Genomic DNA, 6,619 nt, shown 5'->3' with positions numbered 1-6,619 from the left:
TAATTTTTTTCACAGTAAAAGTCCTGGTTCCCCCCACAGCCAGTGAAGGCCATGGGGGTTCCCCAGAAGGGAAAGGTCCAGCCGGACCAGTACTCGCGGTGAGGCGGACCGGCCAGCCAGACCCAAGGTTCAACTACGAGCTTTTTAACTGCAACAACTTTAATATACGCTATTGGAGCTGAAATTACCGCGGCTGCTGGCACCATGACTGGCCCTCCAATTGTTCCTCGTTAAGGGATTTAAATTGTTCTCATTCCAATTACGAGACCCAAAAGAGCCCCGTATCAGTATTTATTGTCACTACCTCCCCGTATCGGGATTGGGTAATTTGCGCGCCTGCTGCCTTCCTTGGATGTGGTAGCCGTTTCTCAGGCTCCCTCTCCGGAATCGAACCCTAATTCCCCCGTTACCCGTTGCCACCATGGTAGGCCACTATCCTACCATCGAAAGTTGATAGGGCAGAAATTTGAATGAACCATCGCCGGCGCAAGGCCATGCGATTCGTTAAGTTATTATGATTCACCAAGGAGCCCCGAAGGGCGTTGGTTTTTTATCTAATAAATACACCCCTTCCTGAAGTCGGGGTTTTTAGCATGTATTAGCTCTAGAATTACCACAGGTATCCATGTAGTAAGGTACTATCAAATAAACGATAACTGATTTAATGAGCCATTCGCAGTTTCACAGTACAAGTTGCTTATACTTAGACATGCATGGCTTAATCTTTGAGATAAGCATATGACTACTGGCAGAATCAACCAGGTAACTTCATAGCAAGACGTCCGGGGGCCCGCCCGCCTTGCGGTGGGAGGGTCCCGGGAGCCCAGACCCCTGAGGGTAGAATGTAGTTAGATGGAAGGGGCGCACGGGGCGCCCGGTCGCAGCGGCACCCCCGGCGTACCGGGGGGACGTTGAAACCATCCAATTGCCCCCACTAAACTCCTCAGCACCAGTCCGCACGCAGGGATCCGACCAGGCGCCCGTGAAGGCGCTGAGCGGCTGCGGCATGTGGCCCTCGGATGAGTGGGACCAGACCCCGTGGACAACGCCGGCGAACGGCGGATCCCACCGGGCGGCTCCCTCCAGGAATCTGAGTTTCGGGGATGGCCAGCGGCCAACGATCCACAGACTCCAACGGTGCCGGGCGCCAAAGGCCCCCGGGCTTCGGTCGCAGCGGTACCAGAAACCAGCAGCGCGTCAAGTCCTGCCCCATACAATCCAGGCCGGGCGTCGCCAACAAGTGGGACACTGCGCGGGGAGGAGGGGATGGGGGGGTCAAGGTTGGTGGGCGTCGGGCTGCACCCCCCTGCAGTGGGTAAGCCCCCCCGGAGAGTTGCGGTGCGGCACGAGGCGGCGACCAACAAAACCCGAAAAAAGGGATGAAATGGCAGGGAAGAATGAGAGTTGAGTTATCCTCGTCTCTACACATACTCACCCGACCATTTTTTGGGATGAGTTTTTTCATATTGCAGTAGAAGTGGCTAGAAATTGCTCCGGGGGACAATTTTTGTATGGGGGTGGTCCGTGCACGACAAAAACACCCTCCAAAGTGGGCCACTTTTTCCTCAACCCGAGTGACTTTTTGGGGACTTAGTCGTTTTCATTTTCAAAAAGTCACGTGTTGGGCCCTTCGGGCATGGCTTCGGCGGGGTGCCCCCGAGCGCCCCCCCCGGAAGGCTCCCTAGCTCGGGGTACCCCCCCCCCTATGCTTCCGGGGGGAGATTAGGTATGTTGATGGAATATATATATCGATGGCCAGTTGGTCCATGTTGACTCCCCGACCACACCACCACACCCTGGATATATATATATCACACATGGATGTGTGTTGTGGTCCGTGAGGGGGGATGATCCTGGGCTCAACTGGCCAACCCGTGGCCCCCCCAACATGACCTCGCCGGCGTCACCTGGCCCCCCCAGTCGACCTCGCCGGCGCTCCCCCCCCAAGGCCACCCCCAACATGACCTCGCCGGCGTCACCTGGCCCCCCAGTCGACCTCGCCGGCGCTCCCCCCCCCGGCCACCCCCCAACATGACCTCGCCGGCGTCACCTGGCCCCCCAGTCGACCTCGCTGGCGCTCCCTTCAGGCCACCCCCCAACATGACCTCGCCGGCGTCACCTGGCCCCCCCCAGTCGACCTCGCCGGCGCTCCCCCCCCAGGCCACCCCCCCAACATGACCTCGCGGCGTCACCTGGCCCCCCCCAGTCGACCTCGCCGGCGCCCCACCAAAGGCCACCCCAACCATGACCTCTGCCGGCGTCACCTGGCCCCCCAGTCGACCTCGCCGGCGCCCCAACACTGACCTTCGCCGGCGTCACCCCCTTTGGCGTCGCTCCCAAGGACATCTGTACGAACTGGCGAGTATCCCAACTTCCAATATCTCGCCCCCTCTTGGGGCGCGGGCTCCTCTAGTCCCACACCCCGGGCACCTGACTCCGGGCCCGATACAGGTGCCTCTAGCTAGATACCCCGATGAAGAGCCCCCGGCATACCCCCCGGGGCCTCGCGCCTGGCCGCCCGCTTCCGCGCGCGCCCCGGCGCCCCTCTCCTCATTCGTCCCTCCTTCCCTGGCCTCGCCCGGACCAACTCTTCCCCGACGCCAACTGGCGCCCTCTACCCCCCCAGCCGCCCCGCCGGCCGCGCCCCCTCGCCCCGGGGCCGGGGGACCGGGGACCGCCTGCGTGCGGGGTGCGTGGGCGCCGGTAGGCGCCGGGGTCCTACAGGGGAGGTCACCCTGCCAGGCCCCCACCGTAAGATCACCCGCCCGCGCCGGCATCCCTCACGCCTGTACCGCAGCCACCATGGCAGTCCCGGGAATCCCCCAGCCCCGGACCATCGGGCCCGGGTCGTCTCCTACATATACTCACCGGACCATTTTTGGGGTGAGTTTTTTCATATTGCAGTAGAAGTGGCTAGAAATTGCTCCGGGACAATTTTTGTATGTGGGGTGGTCCGTGCAATGACAAAACCACCATCCAAAGTGGGCCACTTTTTTTTAATCCGAGTGACTTTTCGAGGACTCTGGTCGTTTTCACTTTCAAAAAGTCACGTGGTGAGTCCTTCGGGCCTGCCTTCGGGGGCACCTCCCCAACGTCAGCCCCCTCTAGGCCACTCGCCGGCGGCTGTCCACGCCCCCCTCCTAGCTCTCGACCCTAGGGCAAGTGTTTTCAGCAGACAAATGGTGTACCCCCGTCCATGTATAGTAGTGCCTTCGGGGCTACACCCCAACGTCACCCTCGAGCCCACCTTGTCGGCGGCTGTCCACGCTCCCCCTCCTAGCTCGAGCCTAGGGCAAGGAAGCAGACAAACTGGTGTACCCCCTCGTCCATATAGTAAGCAAACCTTCGTGCCTACTCTCAAGGGGTACTGCCCCAGAGTTCTGCGCCCTGGCGTGTCCACCCCCAAGTTAATTTCAACCCTGTGCATTACCAGTGGTCGAGCCTTTTCCAAAATCTACTGAGTGACTTTGCGGGAACTTGGTCGTTTATCATTTTCCAAAGCCACATGATGGGCCCGGGGCCTGCTTCGGGGAACATCAAGACCCTTAGAGATCCAACCCTTGGGCTGCCCATCCCAAAACGCTCCCAACGTGACCATCGCCGGCGCTACCCATCCTAACCGACCTCCTATGTGACCCACTGCGCCCCAGCGCACTCAAATCAATTGGCTAGGTATTCGCGCTCAGATCCAGGCCCAAGGCTCAGTCAGCTCCTCTCAGCCCCTTCGGCGCTGCCGCTCAAGTGGTGGGGAGGTGAAACCAACAAATCTAGGTCTGGGCGCTATGCTCAGCGCTCGTAGCAAAAGGCCATTGACCGACTACCGATCCCTTGGTCATTAAGTCGTCTGCAGAGGATCTTTCCCCGCGCGAGGTGATATCTCGCTTCCATATTTAGAGGGTTTATCCCTGGGATTCGTCACGCCAGCCCGTCGAGGTGCACGGCCGAAGGATATTCGTATCCAACTACGCGGCGGGGCGAAAGCCTTCGCGTTCCGCCACGGATTCTGACTAGAGGCGTTCAGACATAATCCGGAAGATGGTACGTCGCGGCACTACCTGGTCAGACAATCTTAAAAGCCATCTGAATCAATGGTTACTCATTACTAAATTGAATTACCGTTGCGGCTACCTTAATCAGTAGGGTAAAATAACCTGTCCACGACGGTCTAGCTTCAGCTCCGGTCCCTAGTAGTGGGCGAACAATGCAACGCTTACCGAATTGTGTTTCGGTACGATAGGAAGAGCTGACATCGAAGGGTCAAAAAGCAACGTCGCTAGAACGCTTACCCACAAAGCTAGTTGCCCTGCTGGTAGCGTTCTGGCACCTCTCCAGCCCAAAATTTCGAGGGACTAAAAGGATCGATAGGCCACACTTTCATGGTTTGTAATCACACTGAAATCAAAAATCAAGGGGATTTTACCCTTTTGTTCTACTGGAGATTTGTGTTATCCATGAGTCCCGCTTAGTTACCAGCGTTGTTGTTTACCAGGTGTGCTGCCCCACAAACTCTCCACCTGATAATGTCTTCAACCCGGATCGCCTGCGAAGGACCTTAACGCTAGAAGATGGACGGTGAAGTCCAGTTCCGCTTCATTGATTAAGTAGCAAAACGATAAAGGTAGTGGTATCTCACTGGCATGCCGAAGCTCCCACCTATTCTACACCCCACATGTATTTCACAATGTCAAACTAGAGTCAAGCTCAACAGGGTTTCTTGCCTTTTCGCTGATTCTGCCAGGCCCGTTCACCTTGCTGTGGCTTCCGCTAGATAGTAGATAGGAACATTGGGAATCTCTGATAATCGTTCCAACGCGTCACTAATTAGATGACGAGGCATGTGGCTACCTTAAGAGAGTCACAGTTACTCCCGCGATGTATTACTCGCGCTGGTTGAACTTCTTCACTCTGACATTAAGATTACTCGGTAGAAATCACATTGCGTTAACCTTACTTTCTGACCATCGCAATGCTATGTTTCAATCTAGACAGTCAGATTCCACCTTGATCTTATCAGTTCTAAGTTCGGTCGTTAATCGCTTGCCAGGACGCCGAATCATGCCAAGGGCGTCCAACCCGGAGTTGCACGCCGGACGGTTGCCGGCTAGTGCCCTCTGCTCCAGGAGGTTCCCCAAAATTTCCAGCGAGCCCGATCCTTAGATATAATCCTTATCCCGAAGTACGGATCCATTTGGTCACGGGTTCGCTTCATCTACATTGTTCCGTATCGACTAGAGGCTGGGCTGTCTACCTTGGAGACCTGCTGCGGTTCTGACCTACGACCTAGCGTGAAAACTATTCCTTCGCGGATTTTCAAGGGTCGTCTGGCACGACGACCGCAAAGTGCGGCGCTCTGCCATCCATAGACCCTAGCTCCGGATATTCCGGATTTCAGGGTGATAGGCTGTCAAGAAGAAAAGAGAACTCATCCAGGGACCCCGCCGACGTCTTCGTTTCAGTTACGTTGCCGTGGAGAATCAACATTCATGTGCCGGTATGGTAACGGCTCACCTTTTCGGAAACGGCGCACGAGGAGCTTCTAAAACGGACTTCCCTATGCCTTAGGATCGACTAACCCATGGCCAACTGCTGTTCACATGGAACCTTACCCATGCAGTCATAAAGTTCTCATTTGAGTATTTGCCACTACGACCAAGTCTGCACTAGGGCTTGCCTACCCGGGATCATCCCAAGGCTTATGCCTCACGGACCCCCACCTGCCTACTCTCGTCAGGGCATCGTTTCTACCCTGACGGCGAGGTATGGGTAACACGGCTTAAGCGCCATCCATTTCAGGGCTAGTTAAAACGGCCCGTGAGTTGTTACACATCGCTTAGCGGACTTGACTTCTATGGCCACCGTTCGGGCTGTCTAGATTCTTTACCACCTTTGGTATCTTGATGAGCGTGTATTCAGGCACCTTAACCTCGCGTCGATTGATTACGCACCTCCAGTTCTGCTTACCAAAAATGGCCCACTAGTAACGCATCATTCTATTGCCCACGTTCGAATTAAGCAAATACAAGGAGCTTCTTACCCATTAAAGATTGAGAATAGGTCAAGCGCTGTTTCAACCCCAAGACCTCTAATTATTCAGCCACATCAAACTGAATTCGGCGGTTAATTCAATATCCTGAGGAAAACTTCGCGCAGGAACCAGCTACTAGATGGTTCGATTAGTCTTTCTTCCCTATACCCAATTCGTCGATCGATTTGCACGTCTGAACCTCTACGAGCCTCACAGGAGATTTCCCATCTGGCTTTGCCCTATTCAGGCACAGTTCATTATCTTTCGGGTCCCAATAGCTACGTCTACTCAATCCATCCGAAGACTTCAGGATCGGTACGATGGTGCACCCCTGCGGGTTCCCATATCAGTTTAAGCTTTACTTTGAGCACGGGTTTGACTCCCGACACCAGCGAGATGTTAGATCGTTGGTCACGTGTTTGAAGACGGGTCGCTTACGACCATTAATGCCAGCAAGTCAGAGCTGAAGCACGTTTCCTCGGTCTAGCAGGACGATTGCAGCTCCCTCGGCTACGGCACGCCCCTGGGGTGAGTTACCTTCCGAGGGCCTTTGACTGACCGCTCAAAACCCGCCAATGCCCGCCTCGCGCGAAG

Source organism: Penicillium vulpinum (genome assembly GCF_028829585.1).
Source record: "Penicillium vulpinum strain IBT 29486 chromosome Unknown utg000005l_segment0_segment0, whole genome shotgun sequence".
NCBI classification, from domain to species: Eukaryota; Fungi; Ascomycota; class Eurotiomycetes; order Eurotiales; family Aspergillaceae; genus Penicillium; species Penicillium vulpinum.
The sequence above is the reverse complement of the archived record's forward strand: the minus strand, read 5'-3'. Positions refer to the sequence as shown.